Source organism: Callithrix jacchus, chromosome 4 (genome assembly GCF_049354715.1).
Source record: "Callithrix jacchus isolate 240 chromosome 4, calJac240_pri, whole genome shotgun sequence".
NCBI lineage: Eukaryota > Metazoa > Chordata > Mammalia > Primates > Cebidae > Callithrix > Callithrix jacchus.
Window position 1 is genome coordinate 4,191,730 of NC_133505.1, and position 27,439 is coordinate 4,219,168.

Here is a 27,439-nt window from a genome sequence, read left to right on the forward strand (position 1 = left end):
TTTAAGCATGTAATCTCATTACATCTTCCTAACAACCTAGTGAAGTAAGGTAGCAGAATCCTTATTTTTTAGAAGAAACCATGGAGCCTAAGAGAAGCAACTTGCCTGAACGCCAATACTTGTTGGTTACAGAGCAAGGACTTGTTCTGAGTGCAGGACACTTTGCACAATGTCCAGCTAACTGTAGTAAATTTACTGAGCTGAGCTCCATTTATGAGTACTTCACTTTTTTTTTTTTTTTGAGACGGAGTTTCGCTGTTGTTACCCAGGCTGGAGTGCAGTGGCACGATCTCGGCTCACCGCAACCTCCACCTCCTGGGTTCAATCAATTCTCCTGCCTCAGCCTCCAGAGTAGCTGGGACTACAGGCGCGCACCACCATGCCCAGCTAATTTTTTTTGTATTTTTTAGTAGAGACGGGGTTTCACCTTGTTGACCAGGAGTCTCTATCTCTTGACCTCGTGATCAACCTGCCTCAGCCTCCCAAAGGGCTGGGATTATAGGCATAAGCCACCATTCCCAGCCACTTTTTTTTTCTTATTAAAAGGTTAATAAACTTGTAAAGTTTAAAATTTCAAAGTGTATGAAACAGAAATTAAAGTTCTGGTATTAGCACTTATATTGCCTGAAATGGTTTAAGAATTTAATATGTTTGGTAAATATTTTTTATTTCAGTATTAAGATAGCAATCTTATTTATTACTTTTTTATACATAGAATTTGACCCCAAATTTTGGAACATAAAAAGAAGATATTTCAATGCCAGTAAGACTTCTGATGGCAAATTTCTCATTTATCTTGTTGGTCCTACTCTTGATAAAAAAAGAAAGTAAAATGTAAGATTAAGGTAGTTTTAATGAAAAAAGACCAGTTTAAAAATATATGTAAATTACAAGTATATATATGTATATACATATATGTAAATTAATTTTCAAAATTTAACTTCTTTAATTTGGAATTCAGTTATTTAAGAAGGTAGTTGTATCTAATGTATAATCTGAAACAGTATTGTCTCAAAAAAATTTACTTAATTACAATCTTTAGAATTCCATATAATATTTTTTGCATAAATAGGAAAAAAGATTAAGTTAGCATGTTGTATATTTTCTTTATAGTCGCATTATAACAAACTGAACTTCTTATACATAGGAATTTTGTTTCATTTTTATAATAAATTGTTCGTATTTAATAAATAAAGAATTATAGTAGACCCATGAATAATGTGGGGGTTTGGGACTCTAATCGCTGTGCAGGTGAAAATCTGAGAATAACATTTAATTTCCCCATCTTATCATTGACTGAAAGCCTTCCTAATAATATACATAGTCCGTTAACACCTATTTTATTTGTGCTGCATTATTAACTACTGTGTTTTTACAACAAAGTAAGCTAGAGAAATGAAGCTGTTAAAAGGAAAATAATCAGAAAAATATATTGCCTTTTCATAAAACGTAAGTGGATCCCCACAAAGGTCTTCATCTTCATTATTTTCAGATTGATTAGGCTGAGGAGGAAGAGGAGGGGTGGATCTTGCTGTCTGTGGATTTCAGAGGCAGAAGACAATCTGCATACAAGTAAAGCCCTGTGGTTCGAACCCTGGCTGTTCAAGGGTGAACTGTATTATGTATTAATTTGTGTCACTAAGAAAGTAACTCTCTTTAGAACTGGGAACTCAACAATCCCTTTCTCGTACCATAAGTAAAGGGCAATAAGAACTGTAAAGTTGAACCAACATGCACCCATAGAAATAGATTATGTTTTGGAGATACTTACAAGTGCAGAAGACAGAAAAACAATTCCTTTGTGAGAAGTACAAGTTCTGTTACATATTCTTACATAAGCAAAGTGGTTTTATCTGTAATAGTTTACATACACACATACATGCACATATACACACATGTACATGTGATCTTGCACGTGCATATGTACACACTAAGTTAAAAGTCCTGCTGATTCTTTATGAACAAATCCACTATTTGCAGGGAGCAGCGGATAATGCATCCTACACTTTGGATGCAGTTCTTTGATGAACTACCTTTAATGGATGAAAGTGTTTCTAGTTTTACAAGAAATAAAAAGATTAGAAGCAGGTAAAAGAAACTCTATGATCAGTAGTGGACTGCTGTACTTTACTCAGTGGTTGTATATTTTTCTCCACATATTCAAGTTACTTGAATGATGAGTTCTCCAGTTACACAAGTTACTTAAATAATTAATTATTATTATTATTCTAAGAAATGGGATATCTCTATGTTGCCCAGGCTAGAATAGTGTCTATTCAGTGGTAAAATTTCAGCTCACTGTAGTGTTGAACTTCTGGACTTAATCAGTCCTCCTACCTCATCCTAAGTAGCTGGAACCATAGTCATGTGTGGTTACATCTAACTGGATACACAATTATTTACTGATTGATTTGTTTATCTGTTTATTTTTGAGACGATGTCTCCCTCTGTTGCCAATACTTGAGTGTAGTGGTGCAATCTTGGCTCCCTGCAACTTCTGCTTCCTGGCCTTAAATGATCCTTTCTCCTCAGCCTCCCAAGTAGCTGGGACTACAGGCATACACCACCATGCTTAGCTATTTTTATTTTTAAGGTATGTGTGTATGTGTTTATGTTTTAGAAGAGGTCTCACTGTATTGCCCAGGCTGGTCTGGAACTTCTGGGCTCGAGTAATCTTTCTGCATCAGCGTCCCAAAACGCTAGGCTGTTACAGGTGTGAGCTACTGCACCTGGCCTGCACAATTGTTACACAAAGAAATTAAGCCCCAATTGAGTTGCGGAAAATTAACTACCTTTTCTTTCTTTTTATTTTTATTTTTTGGAATATTCATATTGTAGAACATACTGTCAATCATCATTTTTTCATTCTGGTTAAACTAGGATTGCTTTTTCACATTTTCTGAAATAATTGTTTTATTCCTTTTATGGCTTTATTCAATTAGATAGAGAAATACAAGAACCTCCAAGTCAAATATCAAGGAGAAAAAAGAAAATAAAAGAAAAACAGATTAGGGAAAGTTATCCTGTGAAATAACCATCTGATGACAGTCATGTACATCATATCAACTTAATAAAAATCTTACATGATGCATTTGTATCGAGGGTTTCCAAGACCACCTCCAGATTTGGTGATTCATTAGGTTCACAGTACTCAGAAAATAGTCACACTCAGATCCTTAGTTTATTACAGTGAAAGGGTACAGGCAAAATTAGAGGCAAAAGGTGCATGTCGTCAAGTCTGGAGGAAACCAGGCACAAGTTTCCAGGAGTTCTGTCCTGTGGCGTTCCCAGGAACTGCTTAATTCTCCCAGCCTCCCATTTTGGCAACATACGTGCAGTGATGTCTACCAGTACCAGAATGTCATTTGAGACTCAGCACCCAAGATTTTATAATGGAGGTTACGCTCCCTCGCATGTACTCAAATTCCAGACTCCCAGAAGAAAAGCATCTGTTCAGAGTAACCACGTTGTTTCTGTAAACCCTTTAGACACAGTGAGCCTTTCTTCTCAGAAAATGGTGGGAACCCTCTCAATTTCACTTTCCTAAACACATGCCAAGAAGCCAGTCTTGCACGCAGGCCTTTCTAAGGATGTGTCTTTCACCTTCTATATGAAATCTTTTCTGCACAAAAGTTTTAGCCCCAACGTAGTATTTGGTGTTGTTTAAAAATTTCATTTTAACAGCAAATAATATAAGGTAACTTGGCACTAGTTTCTGTGGTATGATAGATCCTTAGTTGCAATGCCAGTTAATTTTTGGGTTTTGGTGAGTAACAGGGATTTCATTGTAAGTTACCATAGCAATATTAGGTAATTACAATCTGTCCTCCTTATCTCATTAACCTTTCAGTAAAATTTTTAAATAAGCCTAATAATTTTTGTTAGAATAAAAATTCTTTTATTTTCATTATATGAATAATCTAGTTTTCATATTGTGCTAAATCCCTGTTTAGAATTGTGAAATAAGATAAAATATTGTATCATTCTATCAATATTTTCTTGCCTGAGCACGTAATTTAATTTATTTGTTTTACACATTTTCTATACTTCAATTTGAGAAATAATGCCAGCATGCTATTACTTTGGTCTTTATCTCCAATTTTGGGGGTCATGATGTCTTGCTTAAATATATCATAACAGGTTCAGTGAATATCTTTTATTTTTCATTGTAGTTTTTGTTCTGGATATGCTGGGATGCATAGACAATGAGAATCTTTTTTAGATCAATAACGTTATTTCTTAGAGCAGTTTTAGGTTCACAGCAAAACTGAGAGGAAGGTACAGATATTTCTCATTATTTTCCATGCCTTCCACATATGCATGGCCTTTCCCATTATTAGTACTTTGCACCAAAGTGGTACATTTGTTACAACTGATCACCTACATTGACACATTATAATTATTCAAAGTTCATAGTTCACATCAGGCTTCATTCTTAACACTGTACATTCTGTGATTTTGGACAAATGTATACTGACATGTATCTATTATTTTAATATTATAGACAGAACAGTTTCAATGCCCTAAAAATTCTCAGCCTATGCCTGTTCATGTCTCCCTTTCTTCCCAGCAACTCCAACCACTGATCTTTTCTTCATAGTTTCACTTTTTTCAAAAGTCATGCAGTTGAAATAATACAGTGGATATATTTTGACTGGTTAAAAAATTAGGCCGGGCTTCGTGGCTCATGCCTGTAATCCAAGCACTTTGGGAGGCCGAGGCAGGTGGATCACGAGGTCAAGAGATTGAGACCATCCTAGTCAACATGGTGAAACCCCATCTCTACAAAAAAAAAAAAAAAAAAATTAGCTGGGCATGGTGGCACGTGCCTGTAATCCCAGCTACTCAGGAGGCTGTGGCAGAAGAGTTGCCTAAACCCAGGAGACGAAGGTTGTGGTGAGCTGAGATTGCATCATTACACTCCAGCCTGGGTAACAAGAGCAAAACTCCGTCTCAAAAAAAAAAAAATTTTAGGCCAGGCGTGGTGGCTCACACCTATAATCTCAGCACTTTGGGAGATGGAGGTGGGTGGATCACGAGGGCAAGAGATTGAGACCATCCTGGTCAACATGGTGAAACCCTGTCTCTACTAAAAATACAAAAATTAGCTGGGCATAGTGGTGTGTGTCTGTAATCCCAGCTACAGGAGGCTGAGGCAGGAGAATTGCCTGAACCCAGGAGGCGGAGGTTGCGGTGAGCCGAGATTGCGCCATTGCACTCCAGCCTGGGCAACAAGAGCAAAACTCCATCTCAAAAAAACAAAAAATAAAATTAAAGTTCGATGGTAATTGAATGTAGTCATTTAAGATATACTTTGTCCTTTTGTTTTTCTTCTGTTTTATCATAAGATCTAATGATATGTGCTTTACACATTTAGAAAACATGTTTTATGTAGATATTTGCCACATAATGGAAAGGGTTGAGGAAAATGACACCATGCATACACACAGCACAAACTGGAGCATCTTGGTTTATGGAGCGGGTTCAGATAGACTCTGTTCCTTGGAAGGGAACAAGTTCAAGAGGTTGTACTTTATCAAACTGGAATCACAAAGTCTTCCATACGTACTTTAAGTTGGAAATAAGAGCAGGCAGTGAATGCTATAGGTAAATACCCATGCTCCTCACATATCCTCTTCCTTTGAGGGATGAGTTTGAAGATAGTCTGTATTATGATGACATCACTCAGCTATGACTAGATTCTCTGTCATGAGGGAAGGCAAGGAAATCACACAATTTTGCTGTATATGAAATTAAAAACGGAATTTTTTCTCCTAGGGAGACGGGAAAGCATTGGCACAGTCTGGTAGCAAGAGGGCATTGATAGTTTTCTTTCTATATGTTTTTCACATCACATAGTACTGCCTGGCAGCCTGCCACACCTCCCCAGTGTTTTCTTTTTTTTTTTTTGGGGGGGGGGAGGAAGGCAGGAAGGGAGGGAAGAAGGATGGTAGGGAGGAAGGGATGAAGGAAGGAAGGAAGGAAGGGAGGAAGCGGGGAGGGAGGGAAGAAGGACGGTAGGGAGGAAGGAAGGAAGGAAGGAAAAAAGGGAGGAAGCGGGGAGGGAGGGAGGGAGGGAAGGGAAGGGAAGGAAGGAAATCAAGCAATGAGAGAGACATTGCCGACCTGGATCTAGAAATTTACAAGTTGGTTTCTTTTTTTTTGAGAGAAGGAAAGAAAACAAACAAACAAAAAAAATAAGTAAAGGAGAGGAAGAAAGAGGAGGAGAAAGAGGGAGAGTAAATGGAAATATTGCTTTATTTTGAAAAAGATTGAGTATTAATAATGGCCAATCAATGTTTCATTTAAACCTATGGGTAGGTGTGATGTGGTATTGACAAGAATGTTTATTTTGTGTATTTGAAGTGGAGAGCTCTATAAATATTTATTAAGTTTACTTGTTCCGGATCTGAGTTCGAGTCCTTGATATCCTTATTAATTTTCTGTCTCATTGAGTCTAAGTCTCTATGTATCTGGGTGTTAGGATCATTAGCTCTTGTTGTTGCATTGATGCTTTTACCACTATATCTTTGTTGCTTTAAAATCTATTTTATCCGATACGAGAATTGCAACTCCTGCTTTTTATTTATTTATTTTTTATTTTTGCTCTCCATTTGGTTGGTAAATCTTTCTCCATCCCTTTGTTTTGAGTCTTTGTGTATCCTTGCATGTGAAACAGGTCTGGATGTAACATGCCGTTGGGTTTTGGCTGTGTCTTTTGATTGGGGGATTTAGTCGATTTAAATTTAGGGTTACTGCCATTTGATGTTGACTGGCTGTTTTATCCATTCGTTGGTGTAAATTCCTTATGTTGGTGCTCTTTACTTTTTGGTGTATTTTTAGAAAGGCTAATACTGGTTGTTTCTTTCTGTGTGTAATGCTTCTTTCAGAAGCTCTTGTAAAGCAGGCCTGGTGGTAATAAAATCTCTGAGTTCTTGCTTGTTCATAAAAGATTTTATTTTTCCTTCAGTTGTGAAGCTTAGTTTGGCTGGATATGAAATTCTGGGCTGAAGGTTCTGTTCTTAGAGAATATTGAATATTGGCCCCCACTCTCTTCTGGCTTGTAGAGTTTCTGCCGAGAGATCTGCTGTAAGTCTGATAAGCTTGCCTTTTTGGGTAACCTGACCTTTCTCTCTGGCTGCCCTTAGTATTTTCTCCTTCATTTCAACCCTGGTGAATCTAACGATTATGTGCCTTGGGGTTGCTCTTCTTGAGGAATATCTTTGTGGTGTTCTCTGTATATCCTGGGGTTGAATTTTGACCTGCTTTGCTAGTTTAGGAAAATTTTCCTGAATAATATCCTGAAGGGTATTTTCCAGCTTGGATTCATTCTCTCCGTCGCATTCAGGTACACCTATCAAACGTAAATTTGGTCTTTTCACATAGTCCCACATTTCTTGGAGACTTTGCTCATTCCTTTTTATCCTTTTTTCTCTAATCTTTTCTTCACGTTTTATTTCATTAAGTTGGACTTTGACCTCTGATATCCCTTCTTCTGCTTGAACAATTCGAGTGTTTAAACCTGTGCATACTTCTCGGAGTTCCTGTATTGTATTCTTCAGTTCCATTAATTCACTCATACTCCTCTCTAAGTTGTCTATTCTCAATAGGATTTCATCAAACCTTTTTTCAATGTTCCTAGTTTCTTTACGTTGGGCTACAACATGTTCTTTTAACTCACCGAAGTTTCTTATTATCCATTCCTTGAAGAGTGATTCTGTCATTGGGATGCGCTCGTTTTCCATCAAGCCTTGTTCCATTGTTGATGTGGAACTGTGATCATCTTTAGAGGGAGAGGTGTTCTGATTTTGAGTATTCTCAGCTTTTTTACGCTGGTTTCTTCCCGTCATTGTAAATTTATCCTCCTGTCTTTGAAATTACCAACTTTCAGATTAGGTCTCTTGAGTGGACGTCCAGGTTGTTAGTTCCCAGGGCCAGAGCAGCGGCATTAAAACTGATGGTGCTTTTCTGCCCAGGATTCTCCTGTCGGGCTTCCTTCTTGTGTCCGTAGTAGGCAACTCTGCCTTCCCGGGGCTCCAAACCTCGGTCAGAAGGGAAACCGGTCCTGTTTACTCTGCGCCAAGCGCTCTCACGCCAAGGTGCCATCTCAGCGGCTGCGCCGGGCTCTGGTGTCCTGCTGGGGACCCGGGCCGGTCCTCCGAACCTGTTTACTCTGCTCCGAGAGCTGCGCGTCGAGGTGCCCGTGGAACCGCTGCACCGGCCACGAGAGTCGCGCTGGCCACCCGTGTGTTTCCTCCACTGGGGGATCTCCTGCTCCGTGAGCGACCAGAATTTGTATGAAAGTGTGGCGTCCTCTAGTTCTCCGCGCCTTCCCTGAGAGCTGCAATCCCGGGATGTTAGCGATTGGCCATCTTGGATCCGTCTCCCCCAGTGTTTCTTAAGCTTCTATCTGGTTGTGAGGTGTGATTCGAAGTGGATAAGCTCTTAAAGGAGTGATGTTTCCAGAGGTTCTGTGGAAGGTAACATGGCAGGTGAATTTGGGCCTTGTTATACGTTAGAGCTGAGCATACGAACACAGCAAGTGGCAGAAATGAGATGTAAACTCATTTTAAAGCCAGGTACTTCATTTTCATTTCATGGCTGTTTTTTCATGTTGTTGTTGACAGTCTTGCTCTCGCCCAGGCTTGAGTGCGGTGGTGCAATCTCAGCTCACTACAACCTCTGCGGCCTGGATTATAGTGATTTTCCTGCCTCTGCCTCCCAAATAGCTGGGATTACAGCTGTGCCGTGGTGGCTCACATCTGTAATCCCAAAACTTTAAGAGGTTGAGATGGGGGGATTATGGGGTCAAGAGATCCAGGCCAAAGTGTTAAAAATAAGTTTACTAAAAATACAAAACAAATTAGCTAAGCAGGGTGGGGGGCGCCTATATTCCCAGCTACTTGGGAGGCTGAGGCAGGAGAATTGCTAGAACATGGGAGGTGGAGGTTGCAGTGAGCTGAGATCAGGCCATTGCACTCTAGCCTGGTGACAGAGTGAAACTCTGTCTCAGATAATAATAATGAGGAGGAGGAGGAAGAGGAGCAGGAGGATGACACAAAGGGGGAGTGAGTCTGGTGCACCCAGTGGATAGAATGAGAATGAAATTAACTGGTGAACCCAATGGAAGTGGCTAAGAATGGAATGAGCATGGGAAGGCCAAGTTTGAAGAGAAACAACACTGGACTGGATAGGAATATGGGTTCTTTAGTAAGAGATCAGAATATTGGAGTTTATGACAAGTTTAATAAAGATAAATTACAAAGATGAACACAAGATGTTAGGAATATACAAAGACACTAAAATAGAGGGTTCAAAAAAGCTTTAAACAGGTTGTTGCTTTTTTTTTTGATCAATAACTGACAAACTTAAAGATTTTTACTGAAAGATGCTAAAGCATTTTGAGACACTGGGAATAGTCTACAACAGATAGAAATGTGGTATCGTGTGCTTCCATTCTGACTTACAGAGGGGTGGCTTAAAGCTTCTTGAGTACTAGGGGCTGGAGATTGCTGAACTACATAGATCTGTAGCCCAGGGCAGGTGCCTCCTCACGTCTGTTTCTCTTCATAATTAACTGATGGCTTTCCAATGTTCATGTAGGCTGGGTCAGGGGCATGACTGACTGGCCACTCAGTCATGAAGTTCAGTTGAGTCATTGGAGGTGTGTGTATGCTGGGGCAGCTGATGGAGACTTCAGTTAGCTTGTTATTCAGGAGCAGGAATGAAGAGAGCCACTCCTGGTCATTTGAGGCCATCGTTTCAGGAACCTGTGCTTTCATAGATTGAAGATTGGAGACTGCCATGCAGCCTTGCACAAGTGGAATCTGGAAGCCAATAAGAAAAAAGGTATTTAGATAGTACTTAGGGAAATAGAGGTAGGACTAATAGGACTGTTTTTCCAGTAGTCTCACTCCTTAAATATCTGAGTGCCTAGAAAGGTTTTTTTTGTTTGTTTTTTGAGATGGAGTCTCACTCTGTCACCCAGGCTGGAGTGTAGTGACATGATCTCAACTCACCAGAACCTCCGCCTCCAGCGTTCAAGCGATTCTCCTGCCTTAGCCTCCCTAGTAGCTGAAATTACAGGTGTCTGCCACCATGCTTGGCTAATGTTTCAATTTTTAGTGGAGATGGGGTTTCACCATGTTGGCCAGGCTGGTCTTGAGCTCCTGACCTCAAGTAATCTGCTCACCTTGGCCTCGCAAAAAGGTGGGATTTTAGGCATGAGCCACCGTGCCCGGCCCTACCTGTGGGGTTTAAGGGCTTCCAAGTTAATGTAGACCTGAAAAAGGTAGGACGTACAGAGTATAATTGAATTTTTATTATTTTTAATGTATTAATCTTTCTGGGAAGAGTATTCTCAAAGAGAACATATACCTTTGTTATTAGACTTTTCTACACTTAGCATTCACACATTTCAAATATTGCAGGTGATTCCCTGTACTGTTTTGGGACAAAGAAAAGCAATAAGACTTTCTTAAGTGGTTTCTATGTTGAGGAATCAAAACTGCCAACTTGAAGTGACAGAGATTAGTCTTTTAACGAGAGATAGATAACAAACAAAAAACAGTGGATATTTCTACCTTGTTTTACGTCATCAGGTTTCTTCCAGTTTAGGTAACAAAAGTTATGTCATTTATTAGTTGCATTTTAAATACAACTTCAGGATAGATAATTTGTAATGGTAAATTATTAGGCTCTGGTATATATTGGCTGTCCCTATTGTTACGCAGCTGAAGGTCAGTTTTCATTGAATACTGTATATATTTAGACAGGAAGAGACAGACGCAAATAACCAAAATCTATTTCTAAAACAGATAATTAAATTATGTCAAGAAACATTATTTAATGTATAGATAACTGACCTTTTCCCAGATTGTGTTTTAGTTTTTTGAAGAAGCTGAATATGAACTGGCAGTTAAAAAATTTATAAAGAAATCAACTTCCTCATTTTCACTGTGTATTTTTGTTCTAAAGCCTTTTCCATGAGCTATGTGTTGATTCATGCCCTAAGCGAGACGATGGCAATTTGACTGTTACCACCAAGTTCAAGTGGCCTCTTGTAAAATTCATTTTCTCATTCAGTGAAGTTTTGCATATTATTAACCTTAAAAATTTCACAGTGGTTTATCTATCTTTTTTTATGTTGGAATAAAACGTTGGTCAGAGAAGAGCATAGACATGGCTAGTTGATTATAAAAAATGTTTTAACCTGTAAACTAACAAAAGATTGACTAAGTACTGTGACGGGGTGGGGACTGAAAGAAAATGAACTGGAAAATACATAGTAACAAAAAAAATCACATTAGAAAATGCTTTCCCCAATAAAGAAAATATAAAATTTGGTTAAGGTGTATTTGGATAAATGTTAATATTGGCTTTTAAATCATACTAGTGTTAGTTTCATAATATTTATGCCTGTATAAATCTGCCATGAATCAAATTACTTGTAGTTATCAGGGAATCTCCCTGGCACCTTTTACTGGCAAAACTGTACCAGCATATAACATGACCCTTACTATTGTATCATTTAGTTTTTAGGAGAGATTTTTTTTCTACCTATTCTTTAGTGAGACTAAAATAATACTAAAATTTGTAGAAAACTAACTGGGTATAAGGGTGTACACCTGTAGTACCAGCTACTTTGGGGTTTGAGGCAGCAGGATTGCTTGAGCCCAGGAGTTTGAGAACAGCCTGGGCAACATAACCAGATTGTATCTCCTTTAAAAATATAAATTGTAGAAATGAAGAAATTTATATTTATGTTATCAAAATTTGTATTACAAATAAATTTTTGTGTGTTGTATAAGTTGTCCATAAAGTGGATATAAAACACTTCATCAAATGAATAACATGTATTTAACTGCAAATTATTAGTTACAAAAGCAGACTCTTAACACCAATATGGTAAGACTTTAACACCATAATTTTGTCATTGTAGTTTATTTAAAAATCCAGTCAAAGTTTTTATATTACATTCAGAAATTTTTGTATCTAGTTGTTTAAATAACCATTTAAAGTTCCCGCATACTACAAGATACTGGAGGTCACACACACATCTGTGTGTATCCTGGAGTACCTGGAATCGTCTTCCACGTAAGAAGCATTGTAGTTGTCGCTTTTTGGAGATGAATTTTGACTCTATCACCCAGGCTGGAGTGCAGTGGGGGATCTTGGCTCATTGCAGTCTTCATTTCTTGGGCTCAGGTGATCCTCCCACCTCAGCCATCCAGGTAGCTGGCACTGTAGACCTTTGTCACCATGCTTGACTGAGTTTTCTATTTTTTTTTTTTTTTTTTTTTGGAGACAGAGTTTCGCTCTTGTTACCCAGGCTGGAGTGCAATGGCGCGATCTCGGCTCACTGCAACCTCCTCCTCCTGGGTTCAGGCAATTCTCCTGCCTCAGCCTCCTGAGTAGCTGGGATTACAGGCACGTGCCACCATGCCCAGCTAATTTTTTGTATTTTTAGTAGAGACAAGGTTTCACCATGTTGTCCAGGATGGTCTCAATATCTTGACCTCATGATCCACCGCCTCAGCCTCCCAAAGTGCTGGGATTACCGGCGTGAGCCACCGTGCCTGGCCTGAGTTTTCTATTTTTTGTAGAGATGGGGTTTTGCCTTGTGGCCCAGGCTGATCTTTAACTGTTGGACTCACATGATATGCCCACATCAGCCTCTCAAAGTGCTGGTGTTAAAGGCATGAGTTGCCACATTCAGTCTTAATAGTTGTTTAATCTGAATAGAAGAAATTTTTATGTAATGGAATGCTATAGGTAATATATATAATGTATCTATTGATTAAACACTGCAGTTAAAAATACTGCTTACAATTGTATTATTATTATTTATTTATTTATTTATTTATTTTGAGATGGAGTTTTGCTCTTGTTACTCAGGCTGGAGTGCAATGGTGTGATCTCGGCTCACTGCAACCTCCGCCTCCTGGGTTCAGGCAATTCTCCTGCCTCAGTCTCCCAAGTAGCTGGGATTACAGGCACGCGCCACCATGCCCAGCTAATTTTTGTATTTTTAGTAGAGACGGGGTTTCACCATGTTGACCAGGATGGTCTCGATCTCTTGACCTCGTGATCCACCGGCCTCAGCCTCCCAATGTGCTGGGATTACAGGCATGAGCCACCACGCCCGGCCCTCAATTGTATTATTTTTTAATGTTTAAGGATGTATAAGTTTTGATGTGTTATTTTGAGAAATTATGCCATAAGTAGAAGGAAATAAATTAGGTCATTAATAGCAAAGAGGGTTACAATATATTTTCTAGTATAATTCAACTGAAATATTAGATTGTGATTTTAGACTAAAATTTCTTGAGCACTTTTTAGCCCCAACCCTTGCTCTATAAATACACTTTTACAAGCCATGCATTACTCTTTAGAATTTTCATGACCAATTCTTTCTCTAGGTGGAAAGTTGATGAAAAGTTCTAGTTTTCCCTCTTTGTAATAGTAACAGTCTTTCAGGTAGTGGTAGATGACCATGGTTAGCTAACTGAACATTTTATAGTAAAAAAATTAAACTCTGTATCACATAAATGTTTTTTAAAAACTAATTGTAGCCTAAGTATTAACCTGTACTGTTAGGGCTATAAAGGAACAAAAGGCTGTTAACCTATCTATTTCTCCATACACTTTATTGTACATCATGTTGTTTCTTGTCTTTCTTGGATGATCATATTAAATGGACCAGCCTTCTTTGTTGTTTCTCCCTTCATGCTCACATTTTAAAATGATTTATCCCCACCTCATTTTTTTCTTGCAGATCTCATTTCTTTGGTGACTAGTCTTTGAATCCATCTGTGTCTTCATTGTCAGCATATTTAGTTACAGCTTTCTCTTTAGTTATCTGTGTGTGGCTTTCATTCAACAATTATTGCCCACAAGTTTACTTTTTTTTTCCTTTGGAAAAGCTGAATGTATACATTTATCTTCATCTTTTTGACAAACAGAATAAAAGCAACTAATACTATTTGCAATGACAACCCACTTAAATAAGAAACTACTATAAACTAAATTTTCATTTTCCCCAAGTGATTTATGCAAATAATTACCTTTTGCATATGCCCACAATTTTCTCATTTTTAGCTCATAATTATGTGCTGAGTAAATTACTGCTTCATAGTATGATTTTGTAATCTGCATGATTCATTTGTGAAGTGTAGTATAGTGCCAGAAAAAAAAAGTTTAGAATTTGTGAAAAATGACTTTGTGTTCTGAAAATAAGTTTATCTAGAATCTAAATAATTATTTCAGGTTAAGCTGTGGCCAAATGTATCATTCTGTGATATATCTGGATGTGCAAAATCAAAAGCAGAGTTAGACACAGTTTGAATTGTAGTTTCTACTGAAATTGGAACTTGAAAAGAAAATGCTGAGATTTTAGAATGTTTATATATTTTGGTTGTTCAGTACAGACCTATAATAAACATTTTAGGTTAATAAAAACACATGAGGAATAATTACTATGTGGGACTGTAATAACAATTTAGTGTTGTAAGTGGAAGTCATTTTCAAAAAGAGAACACACTGAGTACTACCGTGGCAGCCGCACAGCAGCAGAAGTATAAAATAATAATTGTGTATTGTAATAACTGTAGAGAGAAACAGGAGGGCCCTGACTTTTCACTAGAAGCAGCTGGTGTATAGTTTTACCAGCACCAAGTAGAAGTCAAAAGACATGTTGGCGTTCTGGTTCTGCCACTTACTAGTATGTGACCTTGGGGAAAATTCTTTATTTGATTGTCATTGACCCGTTCATAAAAATGGTAGTAATGGTACCTCTCAGGCATGTGCAATGAACACAAGTAGTGGGAAATGTAAAAACATGTAATCTGGAAAATATGTTTACAAGTGTGAGACAAAATTACCAAAGCAGTATTCAGTATTCCATGACTTAGTAAGTCTTGAGGAAAATTTTTGTAAACCTGAAGGACAATAAAATGGCAGTATCTTCAAGAAAAGAATAGAATAGTAGGAAATAGCTGTGGATTTTAAATTTGGGGTAGAGGTGTGTTCAGTTTCAGCAGGCTTCTAGGAATGAAGACGTCCTATAAGAACATAGGGTTTGGCACATGAGACTTTCTGATAAAATTCTCAGTGTTTTGACCTAGAATTTATTTTGGTCATAGATCACAAACTGTGCTAGTCAGTGAGATGCTGAATATACAAGATGAGGTCTTATCCTTTAGTAGTAGGAACAGAAAAACAGAGCAAATATTTCTCAGTCTAAATGCTTTCTATACAGAAAATAGAAAATGTTAGCAGGTATCAAGTAAGTTTGTAGTTACAATGGGAATGGGAGTAGGAATGGAAATCTGTGGTCAGAAAACACTTCTCAGAGTATGGTATTTAAGCTGCCAACTAAGAAATCAGAAAGAGCCAGCCATGTGAAAGTCTCAGAGGAGGAAATTGTGAATAAAGAGAACAAAAGATCCTATCTATTTATCAGTTTGCTCTTAACACCCTGGAATGGGCAGAAAGCCATCATCATAATTATTTTTTATGATTACGCTATGTACAACAAACGTGAAATAGAATCCTGACACATTTTAGATGCTTCCTAAATAAATGTTCTTTTTTTTTCCTTTTAAAGAAGCTTGCTACACTTTTGAAGATGGTTCTCTCTCTCTCTCTCTTCTTTTTTCTTTCTCTTCCTTTCCTTTTCTTGACAGGGTCTAACTTGTTGCCTGTGCTAAAGTGCAATAATGCAATTTCAGCTCGCTGCAGCCTTGACCATCCAGGGTAATGTGATCCTTCTATCTCAGTCTTCTGAGTGTCTGGGATTGCAGGCATGCACCACCATGCCCAGCTAATTTATGTTTCTTTTGTACAAATGGGGTTTGACCATTTTTCCCAGGCTAGTTTCAAACTCCTGGGCTTAAGCTATCCACCCACCTTGGCCTCCCAAAGTCTTAAGATTAAAGGTGTGATCCACTGCCCCTGGCTTGATGTATGCCTCAAATCACCATGGCACGTGTATACCTAGGTAACAAACCTGCATGTTCTGCACATATACCCCAGAACTTAAAAAATAAATAAATAAAAATAGTTGCACAGTTGATCACATATTTCCTTGCTTTTATTTAAATATAACAAAAATTTTATTACTACATTATCATTCTATTCGAACTTTTCTATCAGTAAGGATTTTATTTTAAAAATGCAGATTTTTCCAAGTCTTTGTTTACCTAAATGAAGCATCTTCTATGGTGTTCTACTGATGCTCAATATGACATATTTCCAAGTTTTCTATCATAAATATCTTAACACTGAAATATTTATATGAGGATATTTAAAAATGTTTTTAGTATTGTATTACGCCAAGTAATATATATTTAGTTATATATTCCATATATATACGTATATATATAATGTTTTGAGATGCAGTCTTGCTCTTTCACCCAGGCTGGAGTGCAGTGGTGCAATCCCCGCTAACTGCAACCTGCATCTCCTGGGTTTAAGCAATTCTCTTATCCTCCCAAGTAGCTGGAAATATAGCTGTGCTCTACCTATCCAGGATAATTTATTTTTGGTAGAGACAGGGTATCACCGTATTGGTCAGGCTGCTCTCAAACTCCTGACCTCAAGTGATACACCTGCCTAGGCCTGGCAAAGTGCTGAGATTACAAACATGAGCCAATGCACCTGGCCAATATATATATATCATATATATATATATATATCATATATATATATATATCATATATATATATCATATATATATATATATCATATATATATATATATCATATATATATATCATATATATATATATCATAATATAGATAAGATATATATATTTTTTGAGACAGTCTTGCTCTGTCACCAGGCACCAGGCTAAAGTGCAGTGGTGTGATCCAGGCTCACTGCAACCTCTGCCTCCAGGTTCAAGCAATTCTCCTGCCTCAGCCTCCTGAGTAGCTGGGATTACAGGCACGTACAACCATGCCCAGCTAATTTCTGTATTTTTTTTAGTAGAGACGGGGTTTCACCATGTTGGCCAGGATGGTCTCGATCTCTTGACCTCGTGACGCTCCCGCCTCAGCCTCCAAAAGTGTTGAGATTACAGGTGTAAGCCACAGCGCTCAGCTGCCATTATGTATTTTTTAAATGTTTTCTTATTTTTGGTGGAGATTGCAAAGTAGAGTTAGGTACTTTGAAGCTAGTTTCTCAAAGTACAGTTAGGTACTTTGAAGCTAGTTTCTGACTGAAATATGCACATGCTAATATTCTGTCTGTGAATGTTTCCTTTGGGCTGCTATGCTTGGATAAGCAATTCAATGGTCATATGAAGATAACAGATAAGCCTGACCTAGAAAGTGTAGGTGATATTCTCAACTGGAATGCTTTGGTCTTCAGTACATTCTTCTCTTATTTTTTAAGTCAAATTAGTTTTAAAATACTAAATTAAAATTGAGGGGGAGACAGAGTCTTGCTCTGTTGCCTAGGCTAGAGTGCAGTGGCATGATCTTGGCTTGCTACAGTCTCCACCTCCCAGGCTCAAGTGATCCTCCCACATAAGAACCAAGTAGCTGGGACTTCCAGCACACACCAAAATGACTAACTCATTTTGATATTTTTTTTTTTGTACAGATAAGTTCTCATTTTGTTGCCCAAGCTCGTCTTGAACTCCAAGCTCAAGCAATCTACCTACCTTGGTTTTGCAAAGGGCTGGGATTATAAGTGAGCCACCAAGCTTGGGTAAACTGAAATTTTTTTTTTAAGTAAGTTGATTAGTGCTGGGTGTAATGGTGCACGATTGTTATCTCAACACTTCGGGAGGCAGAAGTGAAAGGATTACTTAAGACCAGGAATTTTGGCCGGGTGTGGTGGCTCACACCTGTAATCCCAGCACTTTGGGAAGCTGAGGTGGGTGGATCATGAGGTCAAGAGATCGAGAGCATCCTGGCAAACATGGTGAAATCCCATCTCTACTAAAAATCAAAAAAATTAGCTGGGTGTGGTGGTGTACACCTATAGTCCCAGCTACTCAGGAGGGAGAATTGCTTGAACCCGAGAGGGGGAGGTTGCAGTGAGCTGAGATCATGCCACTGCATTCCAGCCTGGCAACTGGTGACAGAGTGAGACTCTGTTTCAAAAAAAAAAAAAAAAAAAAAAAAACCCAGGACTTGAGACCAGCCTGGGCAATATAGTGAGACCTTGTCTCTACAAAAGTAAGAATAAAAAAGTAGCCTATCATAATGGTATGCACCTATAGTTCCAGTTACTCAGTAAGTTGAGGTGGGAAGACTGCTGGAGGTCAGAAGGTTAAGACTGCAGTGAGTCATAATCATGCCACTACATTCCAGCCCTGGGTGACAGAGTGAGACCCTGTTTCAAAAAAACAAAATTGATAAGAAAGTCTTTATTGCAACTCATATTTTAAACGGAAACTCATGCTTGATATTACCTAATCAGTGTGTCCCACAGAAAGTGTTGGAGCCTTTACCTAGACCTTCCAATGAACACACACACACACACACACACACACACAGTCAATGTAAAAGGAGAAGGTAAGAATAGTATTTTATTTAAAAAGGCATTTCATGGAATTTTTTAAAACATGAGCACTAATATATTCAAATAGCTAAAGAAAATCTTCTATTAAATGTGTGATAAGGAAAGGAGAAGTAAAATGGTGGTAAGTTGTAAATCTATTAGGGGTCAGTAGTTGAGTCTATTGAGAGTACCACTAAAGGAACTGAATTATTAGTTCCCTTTTAAAGATACTCTGAGATCTGAGGCAAGTCAGGAAAGAGGGAAGAGAAAATGAATAAAAGAAAGAATGAGGAGGGCAGAGTGTACTTGGAATAAGTGAAGAAACAGTATGTGGGTATATGTAAAGGAGGGTAGTAAAGTCACATTGATTTGAAAAAGAAGGAAGAGCAGGGTGATATAAATAGGAAAGAAGGTAAGGTGAGCTTCCAGCACCAAAATGTGTAGAGAATTAGAGTAACATCTTCCTGCTCTTGCTCTCATTCTCACTGTTGGAGAGGCATGAAGTACTGAGGTACCTCTCCACACAGACCTGTTTTATCTATCGTAGAGGAATATCACCATAAATGGTCAGCCATGTATGGCCATAATTTAGTTTTATAGAAAATGTTACAATTTCATCGGATAGTATCATATAGGCCAAATTAACATAATTGAGTAGTGTCCTGTGATTTCTGGAGAGGAAGTCAGAGAAGGTATAGCCTGATTAAGTTTATTAGAAACATAATGGCTCATAATGCAGAATTAAATTCAGGGACTTAATCGGGGAAAAACCGGAGGCTGTTCCAGATGGATGATTAAGGTAAACAAATGTGGAAGCACATTAGAGTAGAACAGGGCATCCAAACTTTCAAGAATTAGTTGAGGAGCTTCTGAAAAATGGACATTGTCATCCAGCGCATGTGGGATTCTGCATTTCTAAGGAGTACTCAGGCGGTGGTGGTGCTGTTCTTTGGACACAGCTCTGAAAAACAAGGAACTAGCCTTCCTTTAGAGAAATCTGGAAAAAGAACCATTGGACAGCAATTTAAAAAAATAACAGAATCAAGGGAGGGCATTAATCTCCTTTTATTTCTGAAGTAGGATTCTGGCCACAGAGGAAGCAGAATGAGATGAAAAAAGAAATTACTGGTGTATACTACTGCTGAATACAGATGAAAAAAGTGGTCGCAATTATCCATAAAAAGCAGTTAGGAAGAGAAGCACCAGGATGACAGATGTAATGGTTGCTTTTGCAGAGGAAGAGGGATTGTGAAAGGGCAACGAGGTGGGGAAAGGGTTTCTTGGGGACTTTGGAGTTAAAACAAAGGGAACTTGAGACACCTCACTTGCAGTTCCTTGGGCATATGTCCTGTCTAGCGAAAGCGGTTATTGCTGTGGAGAGTGCTGGAGGCAGGAGGAGTGCCAGAACTGGGGTAGAGCACAGCAGCTAATTTCTCTTCATAACTGTCAGGCCTCAGAGCAAGAAGTTTCTTTGACATGAGTGAATAAGATGTGATTAAGTCGCATTTTGGCTAGTTTTGGGGGATGTGTGTCAGCCAGTTCTTTGATATGATAGCTGTTTTATACAAGTGGTTTATAGAGTAAGATGACATACCGACCTTAGCTAATTTTAGAAGTAGACGTATTATAAAGTTTACTCTGTGCATACCTAAATTGTCGTTTTCTAAGAATACTGCACTGATCTTGAAATATAAAAGTTTATTCTTCTTAATCAAGACTGTGGCAATTCAATGTTGTCTCTTTTGATAAATATTGTGATACTAAAACCTTATTCTAGATGGTTTATTTGATGTGTTTTAAGTCTTGCATGAGTGGATCAAGGAACTCAAGAAAAGGTCAGACAGGATATGAGAAATGTAGGTGCTTCAATAGCCACGTGGGCATGGGAAATAAGAATTTTGAAAAACTGTTATTTCATAAGTGTGTATCATAGTTGATCAATTGAGAACACTTTCTTTGATGAGGTGAATCACACATTCACCTGAACTGGCATGACAACTGTCTATTTCCTAAGTGACAGGACAAGGGGAAGCATATGATAAATATTTGTGGTGTCCTGGCATCAATGCCTCTGACGTTTCACGTTTAAATACTATGCACCATTCATCCTGGGCCTTGACATTCATTCTCTAAGGCTGTGATTTGATCCACAGTTTAATGGCCTCTTTTATCCTTATCAGCTCAACATGTTTACATTAATATCCATACTTTTCTATTTTATTTATAGGCATTTGAAACAATCTCACTTTTGAATTACAAACTTTGTGATTTAGGGATCCTATATTCTTATTTTACTTGGTATATTTCCATCACCTTGCTGTCCCAGGCAATAAAAAGAAGATGACAAAAAGAACCATCAACACCATAAGTAACTGTTTTCAGAGCCAGGCATGAGAACTGAGCTTGATACTAACACTGCATGAATGTTTGGCTGGCCCTGTCACATCTACTTATAATTGATGATATGTCCCCTTTGCTTTGCAGGGCCTCCTGTATAACATCCTTCCTTGAAGGCAATTATATTTATTTATTTTTATTACTAACTTTGTATTGTATATTATATATATAATTTATTAGTTATTTTCTTTTAAAACTCTTTCAGCCTACCACTGAAATGGAACATCGTGTTGTGAGAGAAGCAGTACAAAGAAAGAATGTACACAAATCGAGAGCAGGTACATTTTCAATACAAATGGAATGCTGGAAATAAGTATATTAAATGATTGGAAGTACTCACATTTTTCTTACCGCTAATTCTTTTTATTCTAAATTGAATGAAAGGCATTGACATAAATGTTATTGTTAGTATCCATATTTCAATAAAATTTAGAAGTATAAGAAAACAAGATTTTAAAAATATGAGTTTTAACTCAGATGTTTCCATTTTAATATTTTGAATAGCATAACGTTTCCAAGAAGGAATTTTTATATTTGTCAGGAATTCAAAGCAGTGAATTTTGAGGTTCTAAGATATGTGCTAGTTGGAGTTCTGATGCTTACTAAAGAAATGCTTTACTTAGATATTAGTTTCTGTATAAATGTTAGAGACTTCCTGTTAATGTTATTACACCAAGAATCTGAAACCAATGAGATGTTCTAACGAGCAAACTGTGCGCATGTGTGTGCATGGCTGTGTGTATGGCTGTGTTTGTGGCATCTTTCATTATTAAAAACTGGAAAAGTAATTCATTCCTAACTAGAAGACAGTCTTAAAATGGTGGTTTTAAGACTTTTTGGTATAAAAGTTTAAAAAAAAAATTGCATAGAGGCGACCAACATCATGAACATCATTGAGGCTACCAACATCACTGGCTGTTTTCCATTTCCGTACCCTTTTGAAACCCTTACCTATATTGTGATGCTCAGAAATAATATGCAGAATTTTTATTTGTGTCATAAAATGGAATGTGAGTGGTTCTACCCTTTACATACCTTTCTGCCACTTTCTTTTGGGTACTTTGTATTATACTTTCAAGATGTATCCACATTGATTCCATCAGCTCTGGTTCAATTCATTTTACACTTGTTGTGTCCCTGCATACCACTCTGCCACATTGAAGCAGACACTCCTGTTGCTGGTAAATGAAGAAATAAAAAACAGAGAAAGAAAAATAAGGTAAGTGCGGTGGCTCACACCTGTAATCCCAGCAGTTTGGGAGACTGAGGGGGGCAGACGACGAGGTCAGGAAATGGAGACCATCCTGGCATACATGGTGAAACCCCATCTCTATTAAAATATAAAAAAATAGCTTGCATGGTGGCACACGCCTGTGGCTCCAGCTATTCGGGAGGCTCAGACACAGAAATTGCTTGAACCAGTAAGGCGGAGGTTGCAGTGAGCCAAAATTGTGCCATTGCACTCCAGTCTGGCAGCAGAGCAAGACTGCCTCAAACAAAAGAAAAATGTCAGTTTAAAAGGAGCTTTTGTTTAATTTGTATTTGTGAATATTTACTATATGAGAGTTTAAGGAGCTTTGGTTTGGTTTCTATCTGTGAATATTTATTATATGAGAGTTAAAGGCTGAGAAGTTCAGAATGTTCAGAAGTTCACCACCATATTTTACAAATGCCCTTAGAATTATGAGTCATGAGCCTTTAGCCTATGAAGTTGTGACAATTCATTTCTCTAAAAAAGTTTACTGTACTCGTCTCTTAAAAAAAGGACTGAAAATAGCAAATGACATTCTTATTTGACCTCCTGGACATCCTCAAATGAAACTGCAACTTACTCATGTCAAAATGCAGAACCAACATTTTGAAGAATATATACAGTTTGTGAAAGTCTCATGGTCATGAGCCCTTGATTATGAAATGGCCTTTCAGGTTTTACTTTTGCATTTTTTGTTCTTTTTCTTGACTTGTCTAACAAAAGCTTAAATTCAAGTTTTATTTCTACAGAAAGAAGGAATTTGATGTTTTAATATATTTCTGTCCTGTCTCATGGCATTGTGAACTCTTCAGATCAGGTATGGACCTAGACTTATTTTTACATGGGAACAATTAGGTTTGTTTCTTTGTTGTTGATGAGACAGACTCTTGTTCTGTGATGTGGTTCCGAGTGGATAAGCTCTTAAAGCGGTCATCTTTTCAGTGGTTCTTTCTGGGGGAGGTAAAATGGCAAGTGAATTTGGGCCTTGTTATATGTAGGGCAGAGTACACAGCTACAACTAAGTAAAACACCCAGCACCTTCCCCAAGAGTATTGGCCAGAGTAACACACTAATATCTCGAGCTCATCTCCACTGGCAGCGGGAAAGTTTTTGCAAGAATCTGTTTCTGGTCTGATTCTTACATTTTGCTGACTTTTCGTGATAGAGTGTTTTATCTTGAACTGAACAGTTTTAACTAAAGAGCTAGAATGTGTTGTGTTACAACAATGTAAGTGCAGTAGTTCCCCCTTAACTATGGGAGACACATTTAGAAGTCCCTAGTGAATGCCTGAAAGCACAAATAGTACTGAACTACTGTTTTTATTCTATACTTAGGTATCTATGATACTTGATAAATTAGGCACAGTAAAAAATTAATAAAATGGAAAATTACAGTAATATGCTGTAATAAAAGTTTATTTGAATGTGGTCTCTTAAAATATGTTATGGTTCTCACCCGTTTTCCTGTGATGATGTGAAGGCAGTGCCTATGTAATGAGATGAGGTGAGGTGAATGACGTAGGCACTGTCATATACTGTTAGGTCACTATTCACCCCTGACTCTAAGTCAGAAAAAAAGATCAGCTTTGAGTGTTCCTGGGCCTTGAGGCCTTAATGATGTTGATGGCTGGATGCAGGAGACCGTGTTGATGATTAGGGCTGGAAAGCACATGCAGTGTGAATGCCCTGGACAAAGGAATGATTCACATCCTGGGATGGATAGAGGGCAATAGCTCAAAATTTTATTGTGCTTCTCAGACTGGCACACTGACACTTACGACTTGTCTATTTCTGGAGTTTTCAATGTAATATGTTTGGAATACGTTAACTGTTAGTAGCTGTAACCACATAATTCAAAACTGCAGATGTAAAATCTGTGTTTGGACTTTGACACATTTCTTGGTGTACAATCCGTAAAATCCTTCGAATTTCCAAAGTGATGTATTTTAGTATGCTAATGATCAATGGCTGGAAGCTCCTAGGTAGATTCAGGATGGGAACTGGTACCATCCTGAAGACATGCCTGATTAGAGGTTTGAGATCTTCCGTCTCTGCAAACTCTGGGGAGAAGGGCTGAAAGTTGTCAGTCACCAACAGCCAGGGATTGATTAGTTATGCCTATGTATTGAAGCTTTCATAAAGACCCAAAGGGACTGGGCTTGGAGAGCTTCCAGATCGCTGAATACATGGAGGTTCCTGGAGGGTAGTGTGTCCTGAGAGGGAATCTCTGTGCTACTAGCCCCATACTTTGCACTAGGCATCTCTTCATCTGTACCTTTTGTAGTGTCATTCACAGTATGCTAAGTGTGCTTCCTGAGTACTCTGAGCCATTCCAGCAACTCAATTCAACCCAAAGAGGGAGTCCTGGGAACCCCAATTTGAAGCTGATTGGCCAGAAGTTCTGGAGTTTCAGACTTAGGACTGATGTAGCGAGGCAGTCTCACGGGACTGAGGCCTTTAGCTGTGGAATCTGATGCTATCTGCGGACAGCGTGAGAACTGAATTAGATGACACCCAGTTTGTCTCATCTGCAGAAGTGGCTGCTTGCCTGTTGGTGGGGAAAACCTCTCCACATGTTTGGTCTCAGAATCTTTGTTGATGACTTGCTGTGGTGTGAGAGCAGAGAAAAATGGCAAATGTGTCTTTTCCACACTTATGGTGGATAAGGGGTACTACTGTTTTAATGGCCCTCTCATATTTTGGTCCAGAAATCATGATGTTTGACACTGGTCACTCATGTTTAACAAATACAAAGGGAATTAAGAGTTCTTACGGCATTAATTACATACCAATAAGTATAACTTATATTAATTCTAATACGGTCCAAGGCATGCTCCCAGATGAATGCTTTGTAAAAAAGCATCAGTCTACTTTAAAGAAAAATGATCTAAATCATATACGCAACTGTGCATACTTTTTTTTAAGTGAAGATAGAATCTTGCTGTTTCCTAAACTGGTCTCAAACTTTTGGGTTTCTCAGGTGAACCTAATTCCTCAGCCTCCCAAATAGTTGAAATTACAGGCATGCATCACTGTACTTTCTTATGGTTTTAATATTCTACACATTATTGATTTAAAATGCATTTTACCTTTTCCTTTAATAGATTCTGGGAGTTCTGATGAATCTGCAGTCAGGTAGGATTTTACCGATTTGAAAATTATGTTAACTAAGAAAACATATATGGAAGAAACTAATATCTATTGAGTGTTGCATTCTGGGCTAAGCACCCTATTATGTGCTATGCAATTAGCTCATCAAGCCATCACGTTTTTCTCATAACCTACTGTTTATTAAATAGGCAGCTGTGGTTTAGAGGGGCTGATTAATTGGACCATGATTCCGTAGTTCACAAAGTAGACCACGCACAGTTGGACCGTCAGCCTCTCTGGCTTTCAAATCTTTTCTCCTGCTCCTCAGCACAGACTGATAGAGATACCTGTGCAGCACTTTGATCAAGGTATAGGTCTGAATAAGATTAATCAGATAAATTATTTTAATGTCTAAATTAATGAGTTTAAATAAGTTAAACTCTCATTTTAGGTTACTGTTAGAGATGACGTTATTCCTTGAGTTTGTCCCAATAAATATGACAATTTCTGCAGTAACCAGCATTTTTTTTTTTTTTTTTTAATTAACAATCAAAGTCTTTAGGGCAGAATAAAGGTTTGGCCATAGGACTGGAAGTTTTATAAAAACCAAGATTTGGCAAGTCTTGGAGAGAAAGTATTTACCTTCCCAGTTTTGTTTTCCCTTTAGGCTAGTATCTCTGCCTACTTCCATAACGCTTTTTTATTTTTCTTTTTCCTTGACTTTTCTTCCTTGGTGTTTTCGTATGTTTTCAAATTCTACTGGCTGTGTATTCAGAATTTTCCTATAGACAGAACCAAAACCCAACAGAATTACAGAAATTTAAGGTGTCTTAGAACTAATTAAAATATCTTCTAGTACTTCAATCTGTGTTGAATGTTCTGGTCAAGAAATTTTCTAATAGAGAACTTGAGACTCAAAGAGATTAGGATGCTTTTTTTTTGGAAATAAGACATGGTAGAAGTGAGATTTTGACTTGTTTTAAAGCCCAATAATCTTCCTTTTTTTACCTATTGGCATGTTTTTGTTGTTGCTGTTGTTTGTTTTTTGAGCAGAGTTTCGCTCCTGTTGCCAGACTGGAGGGCAATTGCACAATCCCAGCTCACCACAACCTTTGCCTCCTGGGTTCAAGCGATTCTCCTGCCTCAGCCTCCTATCTGGGATTACAAGCATGCACGACCACGCACAAATAATTTAGTATTTTTAGCAGAGACGGGGTTTCTCCATGTTGGTCAGGCTGGTCTCAAACTCATGACCTCAGGTGATTTGTCCGCCTTGGCCTCCCAAATTGCTCGGATTATAGGTGTGAGCCACCATGCCTGACCTGGCATGTGTTTTAATAATACAAAGGGGGAGTGAATCTGGTGCACCCAGTGGATAGAATGAGAATGGAATTAGCTGGTGAACCCAATGGAAATGGCTAAGAATGGAATGAGCAGGGCAAGGCCAGGTTTGAAGAGAAAAGACTCTGAATACAGATTATTCAGTAAGAGATTAGAATATTGGGGTTTATGACAAGTCTGATAAATTATGAAGAACTCAAAATATTGGGAATTATCTACAAAGGCACATTAAAATAGAGGGCTCAAGGAAGCTCTAAAGAGATTGCTATGCTCTTTTTAAATCAAGAACTGACAAACTTGAATATTTTTGCTGTAAGATGCTAAAACATTTGGAGACACTGGGAGGAATCTACGGCAGACAGAAATGTGGTATCATCTGATTTCATCCTGACTTACAGAGGAGGCTTAGAGCCCCTTGAGTACTGATGTGCTCGAGATTGCTGAACTACATAGATCAGTGGCCCAAGGTAGGTGTCTCATCTCTGCCTCTTTTCCCAATTCACTGATGTCCTTCCCATATCCACATAGACTGGGGGTCAGGGGCAGCATTGGCTGTGAAATCAGTCAAGAAGTTCAGCTGGGTAGTTGGAGGTGTGTCTGTCCTGGTAATTTGTAGAGACTCCAATTAGGCTGTTATTCAGGAGCAGGGATATACAGCACTCCCACTCCTGGCCATTTGAGACCATCTTTACAGGAACCTGTGCTTTCAAAGACTGAAGATTTCAAGATTGGAAACTGCCATGGAGCCCTGCAAAAGTGGAATCTGGAAGTGGGAACCCATAGGAAGGAAGGTAATTAGTACTTAGGGAAACAGGTACAACTGCCAGGACTCTGCTTTTCCAGCAG

At 38.3% G+C, this 27,439-nt stretch overlaps 2 long non-coding RNA genes across 9 annotated transcripts in view; one reads left to right on the forward strand and one right to left on the reverse strand.

Annotated features, from left to right (window-relative positions):
* LOC103792373 (uncharacterized) overlaps window positions 1-27,439 on the forward strand; it is a 104,704-nt gene that overhangs the window by 51,713 nt on the left and 25,552 nt on the right. For 2 of the 3 annotated variants that reach the window (XR_013533599.1, XR_013533598.1), the window contains 3 exons: window positions 21,116-22,129; window positions 25,267-25,297; window positions 26,306-27,384. This is a non-coding gene — a long non-coding RNA (uncharacterized LOC103792373). Of the gene's footprint in view, window positions 1-21,115; window positions 27,385-27,439 lie in introns of all 3 variants that reach the window. The other variant, XR_013533597.1, reaches the window with a different exon arrangement.
* LOC128928102 (uncharacterized) overlaps window positions 9,227-27,439 on the reverse strand; it is a 67,552-nt gene continuing 49,339 nt past the window's right edge. For 4 of the 6 annotated variants that reach the window (XR_013533590.1, XR_013533592.1, XR_013533594.1 and 1 more), the window contains 2 exons: window positions 21,946-22,088; window positions 9,227-9,827 (listed from right to left, as the gene is read on the reverse strand). This is a non-coding gene — a long non-coding RNA (uncharacterized LOC128928102). The remainder of the gene's footprint in view (window positions 9,828-21,945; window positions 22,089-27,439) is intronic. The other 2 variants (XR_013533591.1, XR_013533596.1) reach the window with 1 other exon arrangement.